At 43.8% G+C, this 25388-nt stretch overlaps 1 protein-coding gene across 3 annotated transcripts in view; it reads left to right on the top strand.

Moving 5' to 3' along the window:
• The window catches only part of RARA (retinoic acid receptor alpha), a 227054-nt gene that overhangs the window by 30405 nt on the left and 171261 nt on the right, over positions 1-25388 (top strand). The window contains exon 1 of one of the 3 annotated variants that reach the window (XM_061589343.1): positions 8958-9287. The exons of the other annotated variants lie outside the window; for them this stretch is intronic. The gene's annotated coding sequence lies outside the window, so the exon portion shown is untranslated. Of the gene's footprint in view, positions 1-8957; positions 9288-25388 lie in introns of those variants that run through there. 3 annotated transcript variants of the gene reach the window in all.

Genomic DNA, 25388 nt, shown 5'->3' with positions numbered 1-25388 from the left:
CTGTTGTGGGCTAGTAAAGTTTGTGGGCTTATTTGCAAAACTGCCATAAACATGGAACATCAACTCAACCTTCTTACTGCAGTTTTTGACCACATGGATTGGAAGTAAGAGAGCAATTAAGGGATGTAAGAGGCAAATACATGCTAAGTGAGTGTCAGCATGAACCCTTAGGAGCTACAGCGGTGGTCTTTTGCAGCAGAGGACACTGTAGTGTGTTAAGAGGTGTGGTGGTGATGGGTAGGAGTTCTTCTTTTCCAGAGGCAGAAATAGGGCTGACTGTGAGACAAGAGTCCAGGGTTCCTCCTCCTTATGTTCCAGACAGTTATTTTCCTCTTGAGGAACTATGAAGAAGACAATCATTTCTTTTGTACTAGCCCATTTATTGTTCTCTCTGTCTCTGTTTTTAAAAAAGTATGTTTTATTATTTATTGTTTTCGGCACAAAGTTTGGGTGGTAGTTATTTGAATATAAAACAAGGACTTTTTGAAAGGAGGAATTCTTTGTGATCTGGATGGGGAGGACATGCGGTGATGGCGGGTGTGCGTGCGCGCTCCAGCAGGGTATGCTCTCTAGCCAGCTGCCCTCTGCCTAGGCCCCTCCGCTGGCTTCAAAGGGTCCTGGAGGCCCCTTGCTTTGTAGAAAAAGATAAATCTGCCACTCTCCCCCAGCTTCATTGGGAAGGAACTTGAAGGCTGGGCTCCATCAAGACTGTCAACCAGCTTACAGGGGTCTGGTGGGGGCTAGCAGAGTCCTTTTAATTTGCTGAAGGAAAAGTAGCCCTGGGATCCAAGGAAACTGATTGTGAAACCAAGCAAGAGGGTACAAACTAAGGCTGAAGAAATCAGTACTGGGCACATGAAACATCCACTGGGGTTAATTAACAACTGGGACACTATGCCTTAAGAGGGGAGAGGATACTTTAGGAATTGTTCCCTACTACCGTGGAAGACTGGATGCCATCCTAGAAGCATCTGGAGGATTACCAAGATGGTGATTAAAATACATTTAAAAGGCCAGATAAAATTGCCTATGTCCCTCAATAAGCTGGTGCATCTTTCTCTGGGGTGAGAGAGCCATGGTTTAAGAGCATCATATAGCAATTGTTGCTGAATCAGTCTGGGCCTGTTTCCTGTGATTTCTGTGTTTGTGTAATTTTGTGCCAAATCTGAAATCTACTATAAGTGTTTTCTAAACCTTGTGGCTGTAGACACATTTTGACAAAATTCAAGCAGTATTTGCCACTCTGGGCTCCTACTGGGAAAAAGGGTGGGATATAAATCTAATAAATAAATATTTGCAAAATGCTCTCAAAGGGGAATTGAACATTTTGAGATTTGTGTGATAACATACCATGTTTCCTTCTCTGTATGCCCCCCAAATTTTCCTGTTACATCACTGTTTCTTTACATAAATAACTTCAGATGTGAAAGTACACTTGCATGGTTTGAGTACAAGAATGTATTGGTCTGACTAGTACCTGGTCCCTTTGGAACTGGAGTTTTGAACTGCAGTGCTCATCATAGCTTGCAGAAATAATTCAGAGTACTGTATCTTTAACGGCAACTCCCTTGAAAACATGTATAGTCATCCAGTGGAGCTTTTTCGTATTGTCAGGGGTCTGTTAATATCAACTCCAGGAAATGGAGTTTTAGACCCTTTGGAAGGCCACTGTGAATTGTTTGCAAGGCACTTCGAGAGTAAAGTTGCTTGCCTCCATAGCAATCTTGATGCTCCATCCACATCTACTGTCGTCCTCAGTGAGGTGTCTAATGCAAGTCTGCCGCAGCTTCTTGGGATCAGTTTCAGCTGAGTGCGACCCTATTATTCTTTCTTGATCTCTCAGTGGCTTTTGATACCATTGACCATGGTATCCTTCTGAGCTGACTTGGTGATATGAGTATCGGTGGCACTGTTTTGAAGTGATTCCGGTGCTATCTCCAGGGTCGTTTTCAGAGAACAGCATTGGGTTATTGTCTTTCAGTCCCCTGGCAGTTGTGCTGTGGGGGCCATAGGGTACCATCTTGTCCTCCATGGTATTTAACATCTATCTGAAGCTCTTGGGAGTGGTCATCAGGAGATTTGGGGTGAAGTGTTGTCAGTACGCTGATGATACCCAGCTTTGTTCATCTGTAACATTTGAATTGGGAGAGGCTGGACCAGTGCCTGAACTTGGTGGTAGGCTGGATGAGGTTCAGTAAACTGAGTATGAGTCCTAGCAAGATGGAGGTGCTGTGGGTTGGTGATTCCAAAGTTCAGATAATTGGTCAATTGCCTGCTTTGGATGGGGTCATACTCCCTCTGAAATAGCAGGTTTGTAGTCTGGGGGTGCTCCTGGATCCATCTTTGTTGCTGGAGGCCCAGGTGATCTCAATGGCTAGGAGTGCCTTTTATCAGCTTTGGCTGGTAAGACAGCTGTGGCCTTTTCTGGATCGGGATAGCCTGACTACAGTTGTCCATACACTGGGAACCTATAGGCTGGATTACTGTAATGCACTCTATGTGGGGCTGCCCTTGAGGTTGGTCTCGAAGGTGCAGCTAGTGCAAAATGCAGTGGCAGGGCTGCTCATTGGGACAGGGTATCACTGACATGTTACCTCACCGCTGAAAGAATTGTACTGGCTGCCCACTAGCTACCGGGCCAAGTTCAAGGGTCTAGTTTTGGTGAACAAAAGATCAGGATACCTGAAAGATCATCTTACTCTTTATATACCCAGTAGATTACTGCTCTCTACAGGTGAGAGCCTCCTGCTGGTTCCATCTTATCAGGAGGTCCGTTCTGCACTACACAGGAGGCAAACCTTTCGTGTTGTGGCACTGAGAGTTTGGAATTCCCTCCCCTTAAATATTAGACAAACACCATCTCTGTTATTTTTTCAGCACCTATTGAAGACCTTCCTCTTTCAGCAAGCCTTTTAAGTAGAGACCTCATCCCAGTCTGCATCTGTCCTAGAATTGCTTTTTGTTTTTTAAAGTTGTTTTTTAAAAGATGTTTTGTTGTAAGATGTTTTAAAATATTTTGTTTAAGATGTTTTAAAATGGTTTTAGTGTTTGCCGCCTTGGGCTTCCTCTGGGAGGAAGGGTGGGATACAAATTTAATAAATAATAAATAAATAAAATTAATGTATAGCTTTGGAGGGCTGGGGTTTTAAAAAGTTTGCTTAAAAGCCTTTGGTTTTAACATGTAACTCTCCTATAACAAAACTGAACAAACCATCATTCACTCCCTCCCCGCTACTAATTTTAAATAAAAAGTATACACAGTGGAGGCTGGCCCATTAGGATTTTGAGGGTCACACAAAGCCAGTTTCAGGAGGAGAGGGGATCCATAAGCCCTGGTGCCAGCTGTCCACTGTTCATTCTTCCTAGTGTCCAGAGTTGTCATAATTTGTCATAGTGAACCTTGCTAATTGATGGATACTGTCCAAGGCCTCCTCAGATTGAGGCAGACTGATTGGCAGGTCACTTTGAGTTCATGGTAGATGCTTTTGTCCATCCTGCACCCCCTGGTGGCAATTTGGCAAGCCATGTTTGTGGCAAACTGGCTATCTGAATGGCTCACCACAAGTGCCAGCTGCCCTCTTGTACGCTACCCCTCGGTTTTCATTTGGCCGGGGTGCAGCAGCATGAAACATGGCAGTATTTGTGGGGAAGTTGTTTTAGATTCTGTGTTAGCTGTGACCAGAGGAAGAAAAGGCAGATAGTTACAAGCAGTGGTGTGGTTGTGTTCATCTTGTTCCTGCGTTCATGGGGCAAGAATGAAAAAAATGCATAACTGAGTTTGACCAAAAGAAAAAGGAAATAATGGGGTTACATGAACCCACAGCATGCTTTAAGGGTCTTTTGAGGAGTAAACTGAGTGAAGCCAAGTATTAAAAGGAAAGTAGAGGGTTGTGCCCATTAGCTACCCAGCACCAATGTGTCTGAGTCGGAGGGCATAGCCCTCCCCTTCTATCTTGCCTTGAACACATAAGAGTATATGGGTTGTCACTGCCTCCTAGTTGGATCAAAACACACCTTGGCAAGGATCTTGCGCCTTTCCCGGCAAAGGTCTGTGCATCCCTAGTGACTCCTGTTGTGCATTTTGAAAACTATTACACTAGAACTGAATTTCTTCCCAGAACTAGTGAGGGGAGCAGAGCAAAGAGTCTAGGAATCCTAGCCCCCAGTCCCCACTGTTGTAATGCAGGCAGGCCCACTCCAGTGTTCTGGGCACAGGAGCAAAGTGGATCTAGTGAAACTCTTCCCCCCCTGCCCAGTCTTGAGAAAGCATTGCTGTTCCTCATCAAGATGCAAGATGTCCATTTCAGACCATCTCATCTCTGTTTCCTCTAACCCCTCCCCCCCCAATCTTGATGCCCAGAAACTCCCGCCTGGGACGCCAGGCCATAAATCAGGCCTTAACTTGAAGGGGGAGACTTTCCCCTTCTGCTTCTCCTCCCCCTTAGATCCGTTTCCGGTCCCTTTCTGGCTATTAATATAAATGGACAGCAACGAACTTGGCAAGGGAAAACACAGCCTTCCCCATATTGTATGTGTGTAACTGGGGTTTTGGTTGGGAGGAGGAGTTGCTCCTTGTGCAGACAGTTTTTCTCTGCTTCTGGCTAGGAGAGCCAGACCCACCCCTTAGTCAGTCTTCCATTGCAAGCTAAATCTTGGCTTTGGGATAGCTTCAGAGCTGAAAATCCAACAAAATTGATTTCCCATATTTATATACAGTTTTTTTAAACAAAGAAAAAAGAGGGGGGAAAATAAAAAAAGCTTTTGGTTCCAGTCTAGGGATTATCTCAATTTTGCAGGATCCAACTATACCCTTAGCCCCCAAAGGTTGCAATTCAAGGTGCTGGTATCTAAAATTTATTTTTAATTAGGATATAGTTTTGAGTTAGGTTGCATCAGGATTCATCCCTGGAGCACTGTGCTGAAAAAAAGAGACTGCCTTTGAGAGTGAGTCTATTTTCTATGGGGTTTGAGAAATGTTGCTGTTAATTCTGTTCCCATGTTTGTTAGGCCCTAAGCTGAGCCACTAGGCAAAACCAGGCTCTACCCCAGGAGTGGGAAACCTTGGGCCCAGGGGCTGAATGTGCCCCTCTAGGCCTCTTTATCTGGCCATCAGGACTCCTACCAGGCCACCCCCACTCTTTCCAGGCAAAACTCCCACTGGTCCTGCTCCACATCTTCTTGAGTGCTTTTATCTGGCTGTGGAATGTGTTTTTTAACTCTTCCTTGCCTAGATGGAGAGGGGTTTTTTTTGGGGGGGGGGAAGGGTAGGTAGGTATGGAAATCTGACTTTTGTCCCGCTGGAATGTAGGTAAGTGGGCATCCATGGAACTACCCATTTTTGGTCTCTAGCATGTATGCTGCCTTGGGTTTCTCAATGAAAGAAAGGCAGGATATAAATGTAATAAATAAATAAATATTTCAGCCACACAAATGCCAGAGGATTCTGTATGCATGTGCACACGCACACCTATAAATAAGACTCATTTATATTGGTAATTTACAGAGAGAGAGAGAGAGAGAGAAGATAAAGCAGTTCAAGGGCACATTCCAGCAAGGCAGAAGCACTCAAGGAGGGTGCAGAACAGGCCAAGGAGGAGTGCAGCCTAGGGAGGAGGTGTGGCCTGAGGAGAGTCCTGAGAGCTGTTTAGAATGGCTCTTGGCCTGAGGTTTCCCACTCCCTTTTTAGAGTGTGCAACTGTAAGAGTAATGGTTAGCTACCACAGAAAGCTACCCTCCTGTGTTTCTGTAGGAGCGAGTGGCTAATCAGATGGGGAAAAAGCTAGTCCAGATTAGTGACTCACACAGGAATGCAATGGGCAGCCTTCTCTGCGGGCAGGCAATTTGACTCCTCCTATCAATTTGGAGTGATTGAATTGATAAATCCAGTGCCGAGATATGGCAGCATTGCTTGCTCCCAATGGAGGCTGACTGGATGGAGTCAATGTTAGAGCAGTAAAATGCACAGACACAGCAAGCAATGTCCTCAGTGGATAGATGCTTTGAGTTCACAGAAGCCTCCAATTAATAAAATAAAATAAATAACTTGTGGCACACTAGTAGACAGACATGGGCAAAAGGTAGTCCATAGTTAACGTGGATCTCTGGCAAGTTTCTGGTAGACACCTAAGACCTGCTGGTTTTTTGGGATTTTGACAAAAAATGCTGGACTGGGTGGGTTTTTGTTTGCGTCATCAAGACACTTTTTCTGACCTTAAATGAACATGTAGTTCATGACCCGCATAACACATATTAATTATGCCTAAAGTAGGGGTACCCAAACCATAGTCCACGGACCAACAGTGGCCTGCAAGCTTCATTCAGGTAGTCTGTGGTGTATCCCTCAAAATACAATTTAAAATCATGTAGCATCTAGCACAGCACATTACAATTGCTACAACAGGCAGAAAAATCATTAAGTGATCCTCCAAGACCCTCAGCAATTTTCAAGTGGTCCATGGGAAAAGAAAGCTTGGGAACTGGTGGTCTAGAGTGTGAAGAGATCCTGAGTGTGCAGTCTTGCTTTGTAAGTTTAAAAAAATGGTGGATTGGGGGGATTTTATTTTTAAAAAACCAGTGGACCCCACAAGACTAAAGTTAGCCCATCTTTAGTATAAGAATCTTAACTTAGGGGGCTGCAGAGAAATGCTTAAAATAAACAGTTCTCTTAGAAAAAGAAGCCATGTGGATTTTAAGCATGGGCATCATGATCCCAACTGGGCTTAATTGAATTTATTGATGTTCCTGCACAATTGTGAGCCTACAGCTTTTCCCCAATAAACCAAGGAAGAGTGAACAGGTACCTGTTCCACAGATATATGGTATAGCAGAGCTGGGCTTTTACGTTCATCATTGTTTTAACAGAAACTAATTGCAAACATTTGGATTTCCATTTAGTTACTACCGTAAACAAAATTATCAATATAGATGAGTCTTTTATTTATAGGTTATGTGTACATCTTTGTTGGGATTATGTTTTTTCTAACTGCCACATTTGATTGCCATTTTTTTCCATGTTATTCTCTGAGCTGTGGCCAATACAATTATAAATTATCTTGTCATTTTTTCTGTGTTGTCCTCTGACCTGTGGCTAATACAACAATTAAAATTTAGTTCAACAAATTCTTGTACTGTACTATCCCATTTTTGACAATTCTTGGTGTTGCATATTCTTTTGTAATTCTAGAAAATGTGCAAGTGCGTTCTTTGTTCCTCTGCCCTGGTGCCCTCTACACACACCATTCACAGGAACCTTGATTTCCAGCAGTCCATATTCCCCTTGCAGCCCAATCTGAAGCAAGACTTAGCAGTGGAATCTTAAAAAAAAAAAAGTCAGCTTCAGGATGCAATCCTGTGCACGCTTACCTGGAAGTAAGCCCCATTGAACTCAATGGGGTTTATTTTTCAGTAGACGATTTATTTATTATATTTATATCCTCCCTGTCCTCCAAGGAGCTCAAGGTGGGTTCCTGGGAGGAAATGTAGGATATAAATAAAATAAATAAATATGAACATGGTTCTCGCCCTCCCAATTTCATCCTCACAACAACCCTGAGAGGTAGGTTAGGCTGAGAGGCAGTGACTGGCCCAAGGTCACCCAGTGAGCTTCATGGCTGAGCGGGGATTTGAACCCTGCTCTCCCGGGTCCCAGTGTGATACTCTAACCACTACACCACAATGACATATATGGGATTGTGCTGTCAATCTTGGAACATTCGAAAGTATAGCAAAAAGAGGAAGCATGTGCACTTCTCCTTTACTGTGCAGCAGGGGTAATTAACCTGTGGTTCTCCAGGCACCTGTGGTTCTCTCACCATCCCTAACCCCTGGCCATGCTGGCTGGAGCTGATGGGAATTTGGAAACAAGCAGAGAGCATATTGTGGTAGTACTATGGCTGTTTCTCACTTTTATAGCATATTTAACACAACAGAACAATTTAAATTTGATTATTTTGTCGGTATCCTCAAAACGACCTTGGGATGAAAAGTTACTAAAGGTTACTATATGGTTTACAAAGGGCAGGGGAGATTGAGGCTGAGAGTGTTGTTTCCCCAAGTCTACACAGTGAGTGTACAGCAGGGATGGGACCCAATCCTTTTCTGATTCAATTCCAACACTCTTGCCACTGCATCACTGGGCTCCTACTGGGAGAAAGGGCGGGATATAAATCAAATAAATAAAAATAAATAAAATCATATATTGGGTTAAGGGAGACAGCCATGGTCAGAGGATGTCTCCCATGCAGCTTTAGCGCTGGCCAAAGCTTTTCATTTAAGATATGTCAATAATCCCGCCAAGTAGGCCAGTGTTGTTATCCCCCGATATTGGAGAGAGACCACCGAATGAGTTTATGGTTCACAGCTCAGTCTCCTAACCGCTACATAACAACTTTTGAACTCCGGCATCCCCCTCTTTATAAATTCTGCACTCCTTTGAAGTAGTTGCATCTCCCTCTTTAATGCTGTAAGCCTCCTGTGCATACTTACCTGGGGAGTGAGTGGGGTTTACGTCCGAGTCAACATGCCCAGGGCTGCGCTGCGGCAATCCATATCTACCCTGAAATTAAAGCTGCAGTCCTGTACCCATTCACCTGGAAGTCAGCCCCACTGAACTCAGGCTTACTTCTGAACAGACTTGTATAGAATTGCACTGTAAGTCCCAAACGCAGGCGTGCGTTGTAGCCCGAAGAAGCCGGTTCCGCTTAAGTCCGTGAATGTTGCTTCCGAGTAATTGTATAGCTAGGATGGGGTGTAAAGTTCCGCTCTCCCCTCCCCATCTCCAACAAAGCTTTAGAAACTTCAAAGGGTTACTTCTGTAACCAAGGGCAGCTCTTTCTCCATTCTTCTCCTCCCCCCTCTGTCTCCTGCGGCAGTGCCATTGGCTGGGGAAATAGAAATGGGTGTGGCGTGGCCTGGCCCACCTCTGTCTCCTCCTTCTCTCACTCTCGTCTCCCTCCCCTCCCGCTCCTGTGTAAAGTTTCACCCAAGCACATGACTGGCTTTAATGGCTGCTGGTCGTTGGGGCGCGCGCTCTGGCTAGCACAACGTTCCGTTCCCTCCGCTCCTTCCTCCTCCCCCCCTCTTCTCTGTCCCAGTCCGCGCAGGAGCTGGGTTAGCGTAGCAAGCTGTTCTGTGTGACTTTGCAAAGCTGGAACCACGGCGTGCGTGTCTTTCTGTCGTTGTGGGAGAAAGGCTTGCTTCTTAGTCTCGGGTGGACGAGGGGTTAGGGGAGAGTTTTGTGCATGTCTTAGAAACCAAAAAGAAGAAACAGAAAAGGGACCTGTCTCCAGGTAAGAGATCCAGCGTGAATACCCGCCTCCCTTTCTTTTGCAAACTTTGCTCTGGGTGTGTTTGGGAGAAGGTGGGCGGAAAAGGAGACTTGAATGTATTTTAATTTTTGTTCTCTTATGAGCGTTAAGTTATGGGAGCAGGGGGGAAGTCTGTCTCTCTGGTTTTTTGGTCTTGTTTTGTTCCTACTAGATTCCGATCTAGGATTACACTGCAAAACCCCAACCGCTTTCCTCCTCCTCCCCCCTCCTTCCACCACCTTCCTTTCCGAAGTTGTGTTTTGATTTGGATAGCCTATCTTACTCTCTTCCCTCCCGTCCCCTGGTGCCCACTCCCTGGTAAATGACATCTCCCATTCTCATGTCACCCCTCTTAACAGCAAGAGTTGCACTGAAACGATACGTGCTTTACTTGTCTTCCAAAGTAAATTTAAGAAAGATCTTGGTGCAAGTTACTAAATTTGGAATTACAGCCTTATTTTGGTGAGCGAAGCTGCTAGTGTAATCTTTGTGGGGAGGGAGTGGTGGTGGAGGAATTCTTTGATTCCAGTTCCCCCTCTCCTCCCCCTTCTCTCCATGAGGCTGCTTCATAAAACCAACTGTTGCTTCCAGTAGTCCTGTCCAGCTGTCACCTGGGACTGCCGGCTCCCCCACTGCCACCGTCTGCTACAAGGGTTAATCAAGCTAGCTGGAGGGTGATAGCTTTCCCTCTGGCCCTATGAAATCCAACATTCTTTGGGGTATGTGCCCCTATTCCCCCCTTTTGTATTTCCATCTCTCCTTGCTTTCTGGAGGAAATCTTTTGTGTGTAAATCTGGTGGGATTCCATGTTGTGGTCAAAGAGGCATCCCAAGGTTTAGGCTGAAGGTTCCTCCTGGCTTTCTCATCACTACGCTGCCACGCTAAATACTTTTGCAGTTTCTCCTACGTAAGGTTTTTTTGGGGGGGGGGAATGAAGCATTTGGACTGGTTGTGAAGGATCACTTTCCGCTTTCTCTGCTTATCTGTGGGTAGTGGATCTTTGCCTTTCTGGAGCTTGGGAGAAAAGGCTAATTTGTGTTGTGCAGTTTCTCCTACGTAAGGTTTTTTTGGGGGGGGGGAATGAAGCATTTGGACTGGTTGTGAAGGATCACTTTCCGCTTTCTCTGCTTATCTGTGGGTAGTGGATCTTTGCCTTTCTGGAGCTTGGGAGAAAAGGCTAATTTGTGTTGTGCCACGTGTGGCAGTGGTTCGTGTTTCTGGTCCCTTCAAAAGTCAGTTTTGTAGTTAGCTTTATATTATTAGTGGATGGTATGTAATCTTTTTTTCCGCATTTCATCACCACCACCCCTTTTTATTTCACGATACTGTTGAAATGCCTCTGGTTGTGCCCCCTCTGTCGGCACAATTGCAGTAACTGTACTTTGTGGGGAATCTCAGAGTCAAAATAAAAGACGGCGAGCCAGCGGTGTCCCCTTGCCAAACTGCCAGTGGTTGGTCGACCAGTGGGTGGAAAAACAAGACCATGGCTTAGCTTCCAAGAAGACGCTTCCAACTTGGTCTGTGTTTTTGCAGAGTCTGAGCAGTCTTGTGGGTGTGAAATTGGAGCCCTGGCTCTTGCATTTTTGTGCCCAACTCTCTTAGCTGGGAGATCCAGTCCTGTGGTGCTATTGCTTTTGGATTGGACTGGGCAGCAATTTGGATAGTAATTTTTGTGTGTGTCTGGTGCCGACGCATGGTATTGTGTGTGGCCCAGGCCCCCAAAGAGATTGCAAGGTAGCTGTGGCAAGGGTATGAGGAACCATGAAGGGGGAGGCTGCCTGGTGCAGAGATGATGCTTTTTGCTTGAGATGGTCAATGGTAGTGTGCAAGTCTGTGGCTGATACCAGCTGCCACGGTTGGGTGCTTAGCTGTCATTGATGAAAAGGTAAATCCTTAAGAAAGAAAGCAGTCACCCTTTGAGAGGAATTATCAGCTAACATGACTTCAAACACCAGGGAGGAAAGGGGAAAGCATGCATAGTATCTGTATCTTTTTTCCTTTAAAAAACAAACAAACAAAACTTTTTCTGCCAGCCATGGAACTTTCTTCAACTTGGTTTGTAGCTATAACACATCCCTATCTGCAGAAAAGTCCAAATTCTAAGAAGGTGGTGTTCCCCTTCACCCTGTACGCTCTTGATCATTGCTTTCTTTCTTTGAGTTACTCGAAATGGTAACGCTTAGAGTGTATCTAGTGGGTTAGAGTGCTTCAAGTGCTTCAAGCCCATTAGCTTCGTAATCCTTACAGCAACCCTGTAAGGTTGGTTTTGTATACATGTGGCAGATGGGAGGCCTGGGAGAATAGTACCTTGCCTACTGAGTTCATGACTAGGAGAAGATTTGAACCAAAGACTTCTTGCATTCTTAACCACTTTACAAGCAATCCTAAGATGTGTTTTTTTTTGGGGGGGGGAGGAAGGGGAGAGAGAGATCAAGATCCAGTGGTGCAAGAATCTCCACTTTATAAGTCCTGCCAGGTTACTCTGGCCAAGGTGGAAGGTGGGTATGGGGAGGCTTTTTCCTTTCTTTCCTCGTTTTGCTTTTAATTTTCCTTCTCCTATTGACACAAATGGAAAGGGGAAATCACTGTCAGCTCCAGGGCTGATGTAGGGTTTCTTTGCCCATTCTGGGCATGTGTTGAGAGAATACTGTGAATCCAAGGCCTCCCATTGTCAACACATGCCCTTTCCAGGCCCTATTGTCTACTCCCATGGGGCTCTCCATGGGTGTACTAGGGGTTCCTCTGAGGATGCAAGTGCTGTCCCACCGGTGGACCTCCTCTCCACCTGCAAAGTGGTATTAAAATTGTATCTTAAAGTTCCTTGGTTGGCTTTGGCCAGCTTTAAACTACTAGGTTTTAGAACACTACGCTAGCTCTATTTCCCCCCTTTAGTTCTTCTTCCTAAAAAAAAAAATCCTCTCTACACTTTTCTGATCATTTGATAGCATCCAGAACAGTTTGAAATGATCTGTTCTATAGTTTTCTATAGTTAAGGTGCAAACTTCCAGGTTTCAGAGATCTTGTCTCCAGACAGCAATACATTCTAGTCCAGCAATAAATAAATTAAATAGATTTATTTAAAGAGCAAGACATAAAATCTGAAATATATAAAATAAAAATGTCCAAGGGGGCTTACAATAACGGTGTAACAATTTAGCTGTATGGTGCATAGAGAATCCCATTGTTATTGCCTTCATATGTGCAGCTTCATTGCGGGGTGTGTGTGTTTATTTTGGTAATGTGAGAATGGTCATGACATTGTATTAAGTGCTGAATTATTATTTTGATCCCACTTGAAGGCATGTTCCCTACTGCCACTTAACAGTGTCTGTGAAATACGGGGATGTGTCTGTTGCTGCATTTAAAAACAAAACAAACACACCAGCCCATCTTTGCACGTAAGTGCAGCTCTGCGTGTGCCCTGGGAGCTGCTGTTTTAATTCAGAAGTCTGACTTGTTTTGGTGGTGCCACCCTAGTGATGGTGATATGGCTACATCCCAACCACAAAGACAATGGGACTGAACCCCTAGGCTCTTCTCTCTGTGTAGTTTGTTCCAGATGCAGCCCTGTCTCTTGGGAAGTTTATTACTATGTCCCTCCGTTTGCAGATCAGAAAGGTATATCCCATTAATGAGCAGGCAGTGTAAACAGTGAGGCAAAGAAAGAAACTATGAGAAAGGACTGGTGGGAGGGATAAGCTATGTATTATATTTTTCTTTAAATGGGGAATTGTGATCATTTATCTCTGGGTACGTTCACTGAGTTGGTTTGTTTAAGGGGGAATAATTCTTTTGCGTTTCGGGAAGCTCTAGAACAGGAGTGGGGAACCTGGTGACTTCCAGATGTTGTTGGACTACAGATCCCATCATACCTGACCACTGGCCCTACTAGCTGAGGGTAATGGGAATTGTAGTCCAGCAATATCTGGAGGGTCACAGGTTCCCTGTTCCATATCAACCTGCCAGTTCTTTAAGAATATTTGCTATATGTCCTTTTCTGGGTGCTTGTCCCATCTGAGATAAGGCAGACATGAAAGAGGGGGAGGGCCTTTTAGGGTGATGTCCCCACCTATGGAATGTGCCTCCTGCCAGATTTGCCTGCTGCTGATATTGCTATCCTTTTAGGCCCAAGCAAAAAACGTTTTATTTATGCAGGCGTTTTAATCTCGTTAGTCTGTTCTTTCAGTTGTTTTCTGCTGCTTTTTCTTTGGTGAATGTGTTTTATTGTGTTGCTTATTTTTATGTTTTGTACACTGCCCTGAAATCTAATATGATGAAGGGTGATATATAAATAAATGAAATGAAGAGGGTTTGCTAGTCTGAGCTGCACACTCAAAACAATGGTGAGGCTCAGTTCTCATTGAGGCAGCAAACTTGTGTCTAGTAGGGTGGCCAACGAAGAGAAAGTGTCACTAAAAAAGAGCACAGATTTGAATGAAATTTGCATGTGCTAATTTATATGAATAAATGCAAATATCTTTATTTAAGGCATTTATATCCCACCATTTAGTAAAAAAGGCTCTCAGCGTGGCTTACAAAAATCAGCACCAAGACAGTCCCTGCCCTCAAGCGTACAATCTAATACATCTAGATTTACAATCTAAATCGAGTACTTTAGAAATAATTACTGTAATTTAAATGCATCTCACCATAATGGGTAGGGTTGTGGCCATGTGATCTGTATGCCTGTCCAGGTGCTAATTGTTCATGGGCAACTTCCAAGCACCCTGCTCTCCCTTCTTAGGGTTCTTTTTCTTTAAACCGGAAACAGGAGATGCCTTCATACTGAGGACTTTTCCTCTCCAAAATGGGACACACAACCACCCTAGTGTCTAGGCTGTTCTACTTCATTCTGCAGGTGGAGGGGATCTCACATGAAACTATATTCCCTTATGGAAAAGCATTCCTATATATATAAAAGCTGCATCTCAGGGAGAATGCTTGGCTACATCCCTTCTCCTTGGCCTGCTAATTGTCTGTGGAAGAACTTCTTTTTCTGCTGTGGCAGCGCTTCGGTCAAATGATTCTTGGGGGTAGATTCAGACTAATACATTCCCCTCCCTGAAAGTGAGAAGTTTTTGAACAGAAACCCATCGTGACATCTGTTCCTTCAAGGTGGCTTTGGGTAACCATATATGTAATTTCCTCAACAATTCACAGCCATCTTAACCCACCCACCTCCACGATCCACTGAAACTATGTTCACATAATTTTGTGACTGTCTTCTCCGGGTGGGGTAATCTAGCCATTCCCACGAGCAGTGAACCTGAGGGCCAGCTGCTTGTGGCTCTTGGCTGGTGGCAGCTTCTGTAATTTCCTGAAGCCCTGAAATTTATGCCTGAACTCATTGTGGTTGCCAGCTGAGTTCTGTGAGCTGCTGGGTCACACGATGCATTGCTCATCCAAATGGAGAACTCCCTGCAAGAGTGGAAAAAGTATGTATGTATTAAAAGTGATCCCAAGTGGTAACACAGAGAAGTTGCCTGAAGGATCCAATACAATACAGACTTTGCTATCTGACCCACATAGGGCAAGGTGACACATTAAAACACCTTTTCCCAATTTGGTGCCCTCCGGCCATGCTGGCTGGAACTGATTATAGTCCAAAATGTGTGGAGGACACCAGGTTGGGGAAGGCAGGATTAGAATATGACAGAATCAATATTTGCAGCAGAGCCCCATTGTCCAAAGAAGTCTAACGTTTGATTCATGCAATTTTCATAATTGTTTTAACTAACAAAAAGGTATAATTCATACAGCACTTTTCAACGCACTTTGTGTTTTGAAAATTATTAATAGGATACAGCATTCTTGTGAATTTTTCAGATCCTCAGTTCCATAAGAACAACATTTGAGTCTGCTGAGCTTCCTATTTTTGTTTGTGAAAGGGTATTTCTCCTTGAAATAGTTTACATTTTCATTACCCTTCTCTTGTTCTAACTTAGCCTTACTGTTTCAAAACTATCCCAAATGTGTGTCAAGTGAAAAATGCTGAAAGACATCCCTGCATTTAAAAAAGTCCTTTTAGTCTTTATTGTGTTCTCCCATCTTTTGCAGCAACCCTTGGGGGGGGGTGCTCTTCCCATTTCACAGACAAGGAAACTGAGGCTGGAAAAGGGAAGAGAGTGACTTGTTTGAAGCCCCAGAATGAGTATTCGACAGAGGTGATCCTCTAGATCTTCCAGATCCGACCCGAGCAGATAGGCTTTTATGCATTTTTGAATCCATCTTTAGGGGTTTGGTGGAATGAGGCTTTTGTTCTGTGCCCTTTCTTGGAGCTGATTTTCTAGCCCTCTTATCTGTCTTGATTTGATTCTTTTGGAGCATGGGTTGGCCCCTGTTCTGCTTATCTTTTTGCATCAGGATCCCCCCAAGTCAGCTGAGTTGTCCACTCTTCTGTTTAGTTAGTTAGATCAACAAGTTGGTCACTGGTGCTGCTTCCTTGGCAAGCATTCTGAATAGTGAGGTTCCCTAGTGACCTCTCCTGCCCTTTTATTTGGGTGTATATCTGTTGATGGGTGTTCATTGAAAGGGAAGACATGCATTGCTCTCAGCAGCTTTCTCACTCTTGCTGACATGGCCTGGTACATGTGCTTCTAAGCATCTAGCCATCACCCTCAATGTGACAATCAGCAGCTTGCTTGCAAGTGTTAGCATGCTTGTTACAAAACAGGGATGAGGGAACCTGTGGCCCTCTAAATGTTGCCAGTCTACAGCTCCCATAATCCCTGACCAATGGGAGCTGGAGCCTAGCAGCATGGCCGAAGGTTTTCCATCCCCGCTTTTCAACTTAAGAACTTTTAAAAAAACATAAACCTTTTTTTTAATGGAGGAGTAGGAAGCGGATTTTATGTGGTGGTAAAGGAGAACAGATCGGTCCAAGCCTCTTTAAAAATCCAGGCAGGTTCCTGCTTTTCCAGTGTTGTACTCTATTGGTCCCCCATACGTGTGGATGGAATCCGAAGTCCTGTGTCCTTGAAATCAATTGCACTCTGCTTCCGTCCGTCCACCACTCCTTCCATAGCTGGAGCTTAAAAGTAAGAATCCGTCCATCCCTTGCCTTTCTTTCTGCACTTGCTTTCTCTAGATCAGGGATGGGGAAGCCTGTGGCCCTCCTCATGCTGTTGGGCCCCAACTCCCATCATTCCCGAGTCAGAGGCTGACAACATTTGGCAGTTTGCAACATCTCCATCCCTAATCTCAATTGTTTTGCAGAACTGAGGACTTTGGAGGCTTTTGAACTATATTAATCATGTCAACAGGGAAAGCAATAGGTTACTTCCCTTTGGGGGGGGGAAATCACAGCCACACCCAAAACAACTATTGCATCTGCAGCTGTCTGTTGGCGTGGTTGCAAAAAATCAAAATAAAATTGGGACATTTCTTGTGTGCCATTGGGGAGTGTGTGTGTGTGTGTGTGACTGGGTCATGGGCTGCAGTAGAAGAGGAGGGGCAGAATGGCGTGTAAATAGCTTGGTGCTGCTTAGTTCAATCCCTAGTGTTGTCAGTAGCCTTTGGAGTCAGCTTCCCAGCTCTACAATATACCCAACGCTACTCAAGTTCTCAGTGGGTCAGTTGAGGCCAAGACTGGCAATCCCCCACTGTGGTTTTGTGGTCTGTCTTGCAATCATGAGAGTGAGAGAGAATGGATTTGTGGGGAAAGCTTTGTTGTTGGTTTTTGCCTTGTTAGATACTGCTCTTTTAAAGAGGCATGGTACCTAGCAGGTGGCAGCAGAGAGGTCTGTGAATTAGGATATCTGATTGGCAAGGGAATAACCGCACTGCGCTTAACTGGTGGGATTATGGAGTCCTCTGAACAAGAATAGGATTCCTGGGTTCTTTTCCCAGGGTCAGTTGTGTGGACACCACCCACCCTTCCATCAGTTTGGAAAAAATGTTGTTCCCTTGATTCCCTGGGAGTAGTAGGGTCTGTAACCAGAATGCGTTTGGACTGTCCTGAGTTTGCTGGCCTGAGTTCTCCTCTCAAAGCACTTTTAAGAAGAGGGAGTAAGCAAGCAAGAAAAATGGCTGGCATTGGGAACTAGGACTGAAGGTCAGCATCTGTGACTTTTTGCACAAGGGGCAAGCTAAGAATAGTTGAGTCCTGACATCATTATCTCTTTAACTGAGGCCTTTCTCAACCCTTGCCTGGGTACCTGCGTGGCACTTCCAGAGCTGATGGGCAAGGAGGGAGATGAAAAGAATGCTATGTGACTGAGGGGGGGCTGGGGGTATTGGAAGCATTAACTGTTAATGCCTTGTCAATCCTCTTCTTGGGGGACCCAGGACCTCTTACCTTCTGTTTTGAGTTAAATACAGCTCATGGTGAGCTTTCATGCTAGTTTGGCTCTCACAGTACAAAGGGTTTTATGTGCCACCATTTCCACATGTAGCCTGCACTGACTTACAGCTACCTCTGTCTATGGCCAAGCTGGTTGTGAACATGCCCTGTGCTTTAATTTGACTTTTTGCACAACACTCTGAACTAGTGGCAGTGTGCTGAAAACCAGATCCAGACAAGATTTGCCATATAAACAGCGCTGTCTCCAGCTTGGGGTGGGGGAGTTTTGACAACATGACTTAAAAAAGCCCTTAGAACTGATGGTGGAATGGAAGATCTTATGAACTAATGAGTGCTCCAGAGACCGTCACAAGAGAATCTGGTGATGCATTTTAGCCTTCTGCGAGACTGGAAATAGTGTACCTACCTGGTCATGTTGTGCCCTGGACACTCTTGTGCCATAATTTCCATGGTTAACATATTTATTAGATTTATATCCCACCTCTTCATGCAGCATCTGAGGTAGCCATTATCAGTGGTACAGGCTTAGCTCAGTTGGAGGGAGAGTGAACAGCTTCTGTACAGGCCAGGCCCCATCCCAACTGAGAACCAAGATGGTGGCACTGGGCGCTTGGCAGGTGGAGCATTTCGACAAACCAGGGTCCTGCCAATTGACAAATTTGTTGACCTCTGTTGCTGCTGGTGATGATTGACTGGCTAGGTTTGGGTTGCGCTAAAGCTTTTATTGAGGCTGCGCTTATTTGAAATGGTTGTGGAATAAGTGTTTGAGAGGGCCATATCCTTAATTTCTTAAAACAGTTTGTTCTATAACTTTCACAGTTTTTGTGGTGTTTGAATAAGACAGTCTTTCCCAACTTGATGCCATCCAGATGATTTGGACTACAACTCCCATCAGCTGCAGCTGGCATAGACAATGATTAGGGATGATGTGAAATGTAGTTCAAAACATCTGGAGGGTACCAGATTGGGGAAAGCTGACATAGGGTGTTCTCCACCCCTTCATGATTGCAGGCTGCCCAGTTCTAAACAGGAGGATGACTTCTTGTATAGTACACAGAACTGGGAAATCCCCGCATCAGCATCACTGGATGTATTCACAAGAATATTCTCCTGTGCCTAGACAAGTACAGAAGCAAGGTATTTGTTGTTCAATAACTCCGGCTAAAGTACACAGTGTTGTTTGTGTAAACAAGCAACTAAAACAGAGGAGGAGTGAAAGTCTCAAACTTCTCCTCAAAAATAACATACACTGCTGTGTGAGCTGTCTGATGAGTTTTGATTAAATTAAAATATACCTAGTGAGTTTCATTCCCCCTGCCTTAATTAGATATCTTGTTGTATTGTTTTGCATGTGGTCCCTTTTTGTTGCGTGCACTTCAAATTTTATTTCCAAAAATATATATTCCATGTTAAAGAAAAGAAAAGGATCTTTGGTGAACCAAAGAATCTTGGTATTTCTTGATCTAGGAAAATAGCCAGGTCAGTTGACTTAAGATTCTTCATCCGAAACCTTATCTGCTTTTTTCTTCCCTGTTTTTTAAAAAGATAATGAGAAGAGAAAATAATGGAGATGAATACACAAGTGTAATATCCTTTCCATCCTGTCCTTCCCCCTGGGACTTTTACAGCTAGGTTTGTGGCTGACGTTTGTGTGACTCTGTATATCCAGCAATATTGATTTCTCTCTAGGCTTCCATTGGAGAGGGGCTCTTGAGGAAGGGAGGCAGCTTTCTTTTAGCATCCATTGGAGGATCTAATGGAGAAGTAGTTGTGGGTGGGGTGGGGGAAGAGAGAGATGGGAGAACTCTTCCCACCTAAGGGGTGTTACAATATTAACTTCCACAGGGACCCATCGTCTGAATTTGGTGGTTCTTAGTTACCTTTAAGAATGGTGCAGTCTTGTGTGCATGAATGGGCTTCTGCTTTAATTAGTAAGAGTGGTCTTAATAGAGGGATGGGGAACCTGTGCACTCCAGATGTTGTTGGACCCCCTCCTCCCATTAGCCCCAGCCAGCATGGCCAATGGTCAGAGATGATGGGAGTTGCAGTCCAACAATATGTGGGGAGTTTCGTGTTCCCCATCTCTGCTTTAAAGCAACATTCAGTATGCTGTAGAGATAGACTTTGTGTTGAGGGCTATGCCTGGTGAAACCTCAGAAGCATTCCAGTGATTGGGAATGGGGGTGGAGCTTCAGTCTACCTTTCATCTCTAGAACAACCAGAACTACTTAAGTAAAGTAAGCAAATAGACGCATGAGGAACGGGGGAGGGGGAGGGAAATGCTGTAAAATATGGCAAAAGAAGGAATGTAGCATTTGACCCGTTCAATTTCCTGAGAATCTCAGATTTCATTTGTTTAAAAAAACAAAGCAAGTTTCTTGCTGTTATGACTGCAAAAATCTGCTCTTTGAAATATCAGATGGATAGGTGCATAAGATTGCCAGGGTTTGGGTCTTTAGTACCTTGGTATCACCCCCTCCCCATGACTAGAATAATCAGAGAAAACTCTTCAGAATAAAAAGAGATGTTTACTTAGTTTGGTAGTTATCTGCTTGTCAGAAATCTAGCATTTGATCTAAGATTGTCTTTTAGATAACTGAAAGCCTTTTATTGTTTAATATGTCTAAAATACCTGCTGCAGTAGACAAAGATTTTAATTATTTAAATAGTTTATTTTCTTTACTAAATCTGATGCGTTAATCTAAACATTTTTATTTAATACAAATTATATTTTATTTGTTTTAATCTGCTTTTAATTACTGATCTTGAAGGTTTCTTCGTTTTTTTGTAAAATTAAAAATGGCAAGAGAAATGTATGCAAATTGAGTGAATATACTGTAGGGCCCCGCTTATACGGCGGGTTAGGGACCAGGCCCCCGCTGTAAAGCAGAAATCGCCGTAAAGCAGAACCCATTGACTTTAATGGGTCGCGTTGTGCAAAAATGCCGCAAAATGGCAAAATCGGCTTTAAAACAGGGAATTTCCCCTGATTGAAAGCCGCCGCATCAGCGGAACGCCGGAAAGCGGGGCCCTGCTGTACATATATATGTCCCAGATTTAAGCTTTACTTGACACAGTATTTGGTTTTGTGGGCTGTAAAATCTTAAATGTCTTACCACAGAGGATGCACAGCATTGAGTATGTCCTACTGTCTGTGCAGAATGTAGAAGAATTGCAGTCTGTGCCTCAGAAAGGATCTAGCCTATATTTAAAGATGTCCAAGAACTGTCAGGTAGTTTAGGGGTTGGTGGAAATCAAGTCATGGTTGTTGTAGTAAAGTGAGACTAGGGATGTGAATGGTCACAGGGCCATAGCCATTGGGAGGCAGCTGTAGGGGCATGAATTTCACACAGATATATTCCTGGTGCCCTGTCTGAATTTTCAACTTCTTTTTTGTTCTACTTTTTCTTTTCTAATGTAAGAAAACTAGAGACTCTCTTTCTTATGCTAGGATAAGGAAAAATGTGCATCACATGTACAGTAAGAAGTAAAACTGCCAATATTCTGGACAATTAATGCAAAAACACGGGAGATTTTTGAGCAATTGGGAACTTTGAACAATTTTATTAAAATGTGTATTTTATTAAGATAATTAAGTTTTTAACACATGAGACTATTTGTATTTACAGTTTTCTGTTTCACATTAACTTCTGAAGACCCCTGCATTATATCCTTGGTTACACCCTCCACAGATTTCTTACAGTACGTCTGGGTCTTTTATAAGGATTGAGGTGATATTTGTTTAATGGAAGTTGAGGAGTGACATTGGTAGGAACTGAGGCTGCAATCCAATACACGCTTACAATGGAGTGAGTTCCATTGAACCATTTGAGCTTACTTCTGAGCAGACATATTGGATTGCAGCCTGCGTCTCATTTGGCAGAAGCTGGACTCTAGGCCATTGATAAACCCTCACACTCACTCTGGAATAACAACAACAGTAACAATTAGAGTCACCTGTTACGTATGTCTCAAGGTGATTTACAGACATACCATAAATACATTTTTAAAAATAGTACAAAACCCTGAAAATGTTTAAAAGCAATACAAAATGAACACCTAAAGCAGACCTTATCATCCAGCTGGAAAAGCTTGAGACAAAAAATGTCTTCAGTTGTTTCCAGAAAGTACAGATAGTGGATGCCTGTCTTATCTCAACAGCAATGCTGTTCCACAGAACAGGGGCAGGCACACTGAAAGCCCTGCTCCAAATTACTGTGCAGTGGGCTTCTGATCTTTCAGGGACTTGAAAACCTTCTTGCAGAACGCATTGACTGAGGTAATGGATAAGGTGGTGTCTTAAGTAACCTGGTCCTGAGCTGTAGAGAGCCATATACATTAGTACCAAAACCTTGAGCTTGCAGTTGGACAGACACATTTCCCTTTTCTTGTAAGCGGTAGGTATTTGCCTCTTCTCTTGATGAGTAGCTATTTACCCGGCCTACTGCAGAGATTGGCTACATGGGCAAGAAGACAGCAGCGTTAAGTTTCTCTTCTCTCTCCCTGTTGCACTCGCTGCCACCCGCCCAGCCCTGCCTGCCTGCCTATGTTCCTCTTTAGGTGGAATAAAACCACCATGTGGGTGACATCAGGAAACATTGCGTCAAGGCTGACGGCTGATTCTCGTCACCCAATTCTTTCTTCTTTTAAAAAGGGAACTTGGGCTTCCCTTCGAAAATTGTGTTACTGATATGTGTCTCTGTGCCCACATCTGCATTTGTGTGAGAGAGATTAAACCAGAAATTGTGAGACAAGCAGTGGGGACATTTCTAAGTGGCATGCTTTAGGGTGGATGTTGAAAATTAAAGGTAAATGTTACTTTGAAAATGGCATATTTGATTGGGCTAGGATTTCTTGGAGCTTTCACAGAAACTATGCGCGTGTACATGCAAGCAAAGTACAATGCATTCACTTGTGGAACTCTTGCTATAAGATGCTGTGATAGTCACTAGCATTTTTTAAAAAAGGGATTAGACACATACAGGGCTAGAAATGTCACACATGACCTTAGACCAGTTGCTGTCTCTTAGACTAACCTAGCTCACAGGATTGTTAGGAGGATAAAATGGGGAGACAGAAAACCACGTATACCACCTTGAGCTCCTTGGAGGAAACGTGGGATGATGATGAAGAAGAAGAAGAAACAACTGGTGCCTAGAATCTCTTCCAGCTTCTCTGTTTAGAACTGGCACCTACAAGTTTGTTTTTAATTTCTAGGACTTTGAAATATTTTCTCACCTTTAAGAAATACATTTTTGTGGAACAGTGAGAGAGCAGGTTTTGTGTCTCCTATCCACTGTTCTTCAACGTTGGGTCCCCAGGTGTTCTTGGACTGCAGTTCCCATCATCCCCAGCCAGCTTAGTCACTGGTCAAGGGGTCATGGGAGGTGTAGTCCAACAACATCTGGGGACCCAAAGTTGAAGAACACTGTGCTATACCAACCACGATAGACAGAAAGTTTCAACAATGGGGTATGGCATTCGGCAACAATAGCTGTTGCTGTAGTGCCTTGCTGCCTGCAGATTTTCTGTGGCACTTCATTAACTGCTATTGTAGACAAAAGTCTGAGCAGGGTGGATTTTTATGGGTCTAATTGTAGCCATGATTTTAGTGGGTCAGTTTTGGTTCCTTGGAGGGTATGTTGTCTTCTTTTTTCTCCCTACACTTAATACCACATTTATCTTTATGTTACGATTTGTATCCTGCCTTTCCATTTCATGAGGCTCAAAACACTATTAAAACAAATTTAAAAAATATTTAAAACAAAATTGTGTGTGTGGGGGGGAAGCAGCAAAAGTACAAAGCTAAATTTCTGGGGGAGTTACAAAAGGGTTTCATCCAACTGAGTTCTACTCAGAGTAGACCCATTGAAATTAATGGAGTTAAGGTAGTTGTGCCCATTAATTTCAGTAGGTTTATTCTGAGTATGAGTAACTTTGGATCCAACCCCAAATTCCTGATTCAGTGTTCCTCTAAAACAGTTATGGGGAACCTTTGGTCCTCCAGATGTTGCTGAACTACAACTCCCATTATCCCTGGCCATTGGCCATACTTGCTGGGGCTGATGGGAGTTGTAGTTCAGCAACATCTGGAGGGCCACAGATGTTCCCCACACTTGACCTAAAATAAAGGCCGACCCGTGCATCTTTTTTATTTTATTATAACATGGGTAGATAGGTAAGGAATGTTGGAGAAACTATTATGAAGGGGAAGCATACCAAATGTTAATTTTGTTTGATGTTTACCTTGTAAAATATGTCTGCTTTAATATCCTCCACTTCTCCCAAAACAATTAACCAGTAGGTAAAAAGGTTTCCACCTCGTTACCACTCTTGGTCTCAAACTATTATGACTCTCATGATGTCTAAAGGAGGGGGAGAGGCAAGCTGCCCTCATTCAGGGATCTTGAATGCACATCCTCTCTAAGATGTCATAGCTTTGCAAGAGGGACTTGGAACTGATTGCCTCTTATTCCAAGATGGTGGTTTCTTGGGACTTCCTTGCACATAGATTGCTACACTACCGTAAGTGAGCATTGTGGCCAGAAAAGCAAAAAGGATTTTAATTTAAGGATGATGTTGAAATGAAAGACAAGTTCTTATGTCCAGAAGCAAAATTCCCTGATTAGCTCCTGCTTTGGTGCGGAGGATTCTTGTAAACTCGTAAGGGATATTGTACCTGACTTGCACCTTTACAGAAGGAAGGGATGGCAGAGAAATCTGAAGGCTATCACGTCTAACTCTTCCTAAGATCACATGCCAGTCTCCATCAGCATTAAGACACATAATCTGGGTCACATTGTATCACAGGCAAAGAGCTGTGTGTGTGCACGGACATGCATGCATGAACAGAACAAGAAACCAACAGATTGGACAATTCCTGGTGGTTTGTGCAAGTGAGCCGAGCAACATCTAACTGGATAGGGGCTAGCCAGGATAAGAAAAGTAACCCCAATCCTCACTAGAGTGTTGGAGGGAAGTTATTTCCTGACCTCAAATGGGGACAGTCGATCAGACCACGAGGTAAACTCTGAAATGTCTATTGCATTATTATCCCTGCCTTCCCCCCCCCCCATGATAGTATAGGGTACGTGAACATTGTGCTGGGGTTGATGGGAGTTGTACTCCAAAACATCTGGAGGGCATTAGGTTGGGGAAGGCTGATCTAGATTCTTTATTGCTAGGTACATGATTTTTCTTTGGTTTTCTTCAGAAAGTTAAGGGAATCCTGAAAGGATTTTTGTGTGTGTCTGCCCTCACAAAAATGCTATACTTGTTAACTCTTAATAATGTTTTAAAATATTTGAATACTTTCAAAAAAGGAGAAAAAGTCAAATAAAAGCCGGGCTTCATACCTTCACCTTGGCTGTATTGGAAGTCTTGAAGCAGTATTGGAATTTCCCTCTTAAGGGTTGGTACTATTTCCTTCCCACCCACCCCCATTGTTTCTGGAGACTGAAGGTATTTCCAGTGTGTGTGAGTGTGCAGAAAGAGACAACAGTTTGCCATAATTAATCAAAATTAATTCTCACATGTATTTTTTTTGGAGGGAAGGAGAGGGGAGTACCTTTCCTTCACCGCTCCACAGCGAAGGCCAGTTTGTCACCAATAAGTAGACTTCCCCAGGTTTACTGATCTTAGTGCAAGGATGTCTTGTATGGTCCAAGAAGCGTGTATGTGAACTGTTGTGTTGGTCTTTCCACAGCATGGGTGTGCCATTACTGGGGCAGCTGTGAAAGGATGTACTTAATCCTCCCTGAACCATCCCCTGTACTTAATCC

This window comes from Rhineura floridana, chromosome 11 (assembly GCF_030035675.1).
Source record: "Rhineura floridana isolate rRhiFlo1 chromosome 11, rRhiFlo1.hap2, whole genome shotgun sequence".
In the NCBI taxonomy this organism is placed as follows: domain Eukaryota; kingdom Metazoa; phylum Chordata; class Lepidosauria; order Squamata; family Rhineuridae; genus Rhineura; species Rhineura floridana.
The sequence above is the reverse complement of the archived record's forward strand: the minus strand, read 5'-3'. Positions and strand labels throughout refer to the sequence as shown.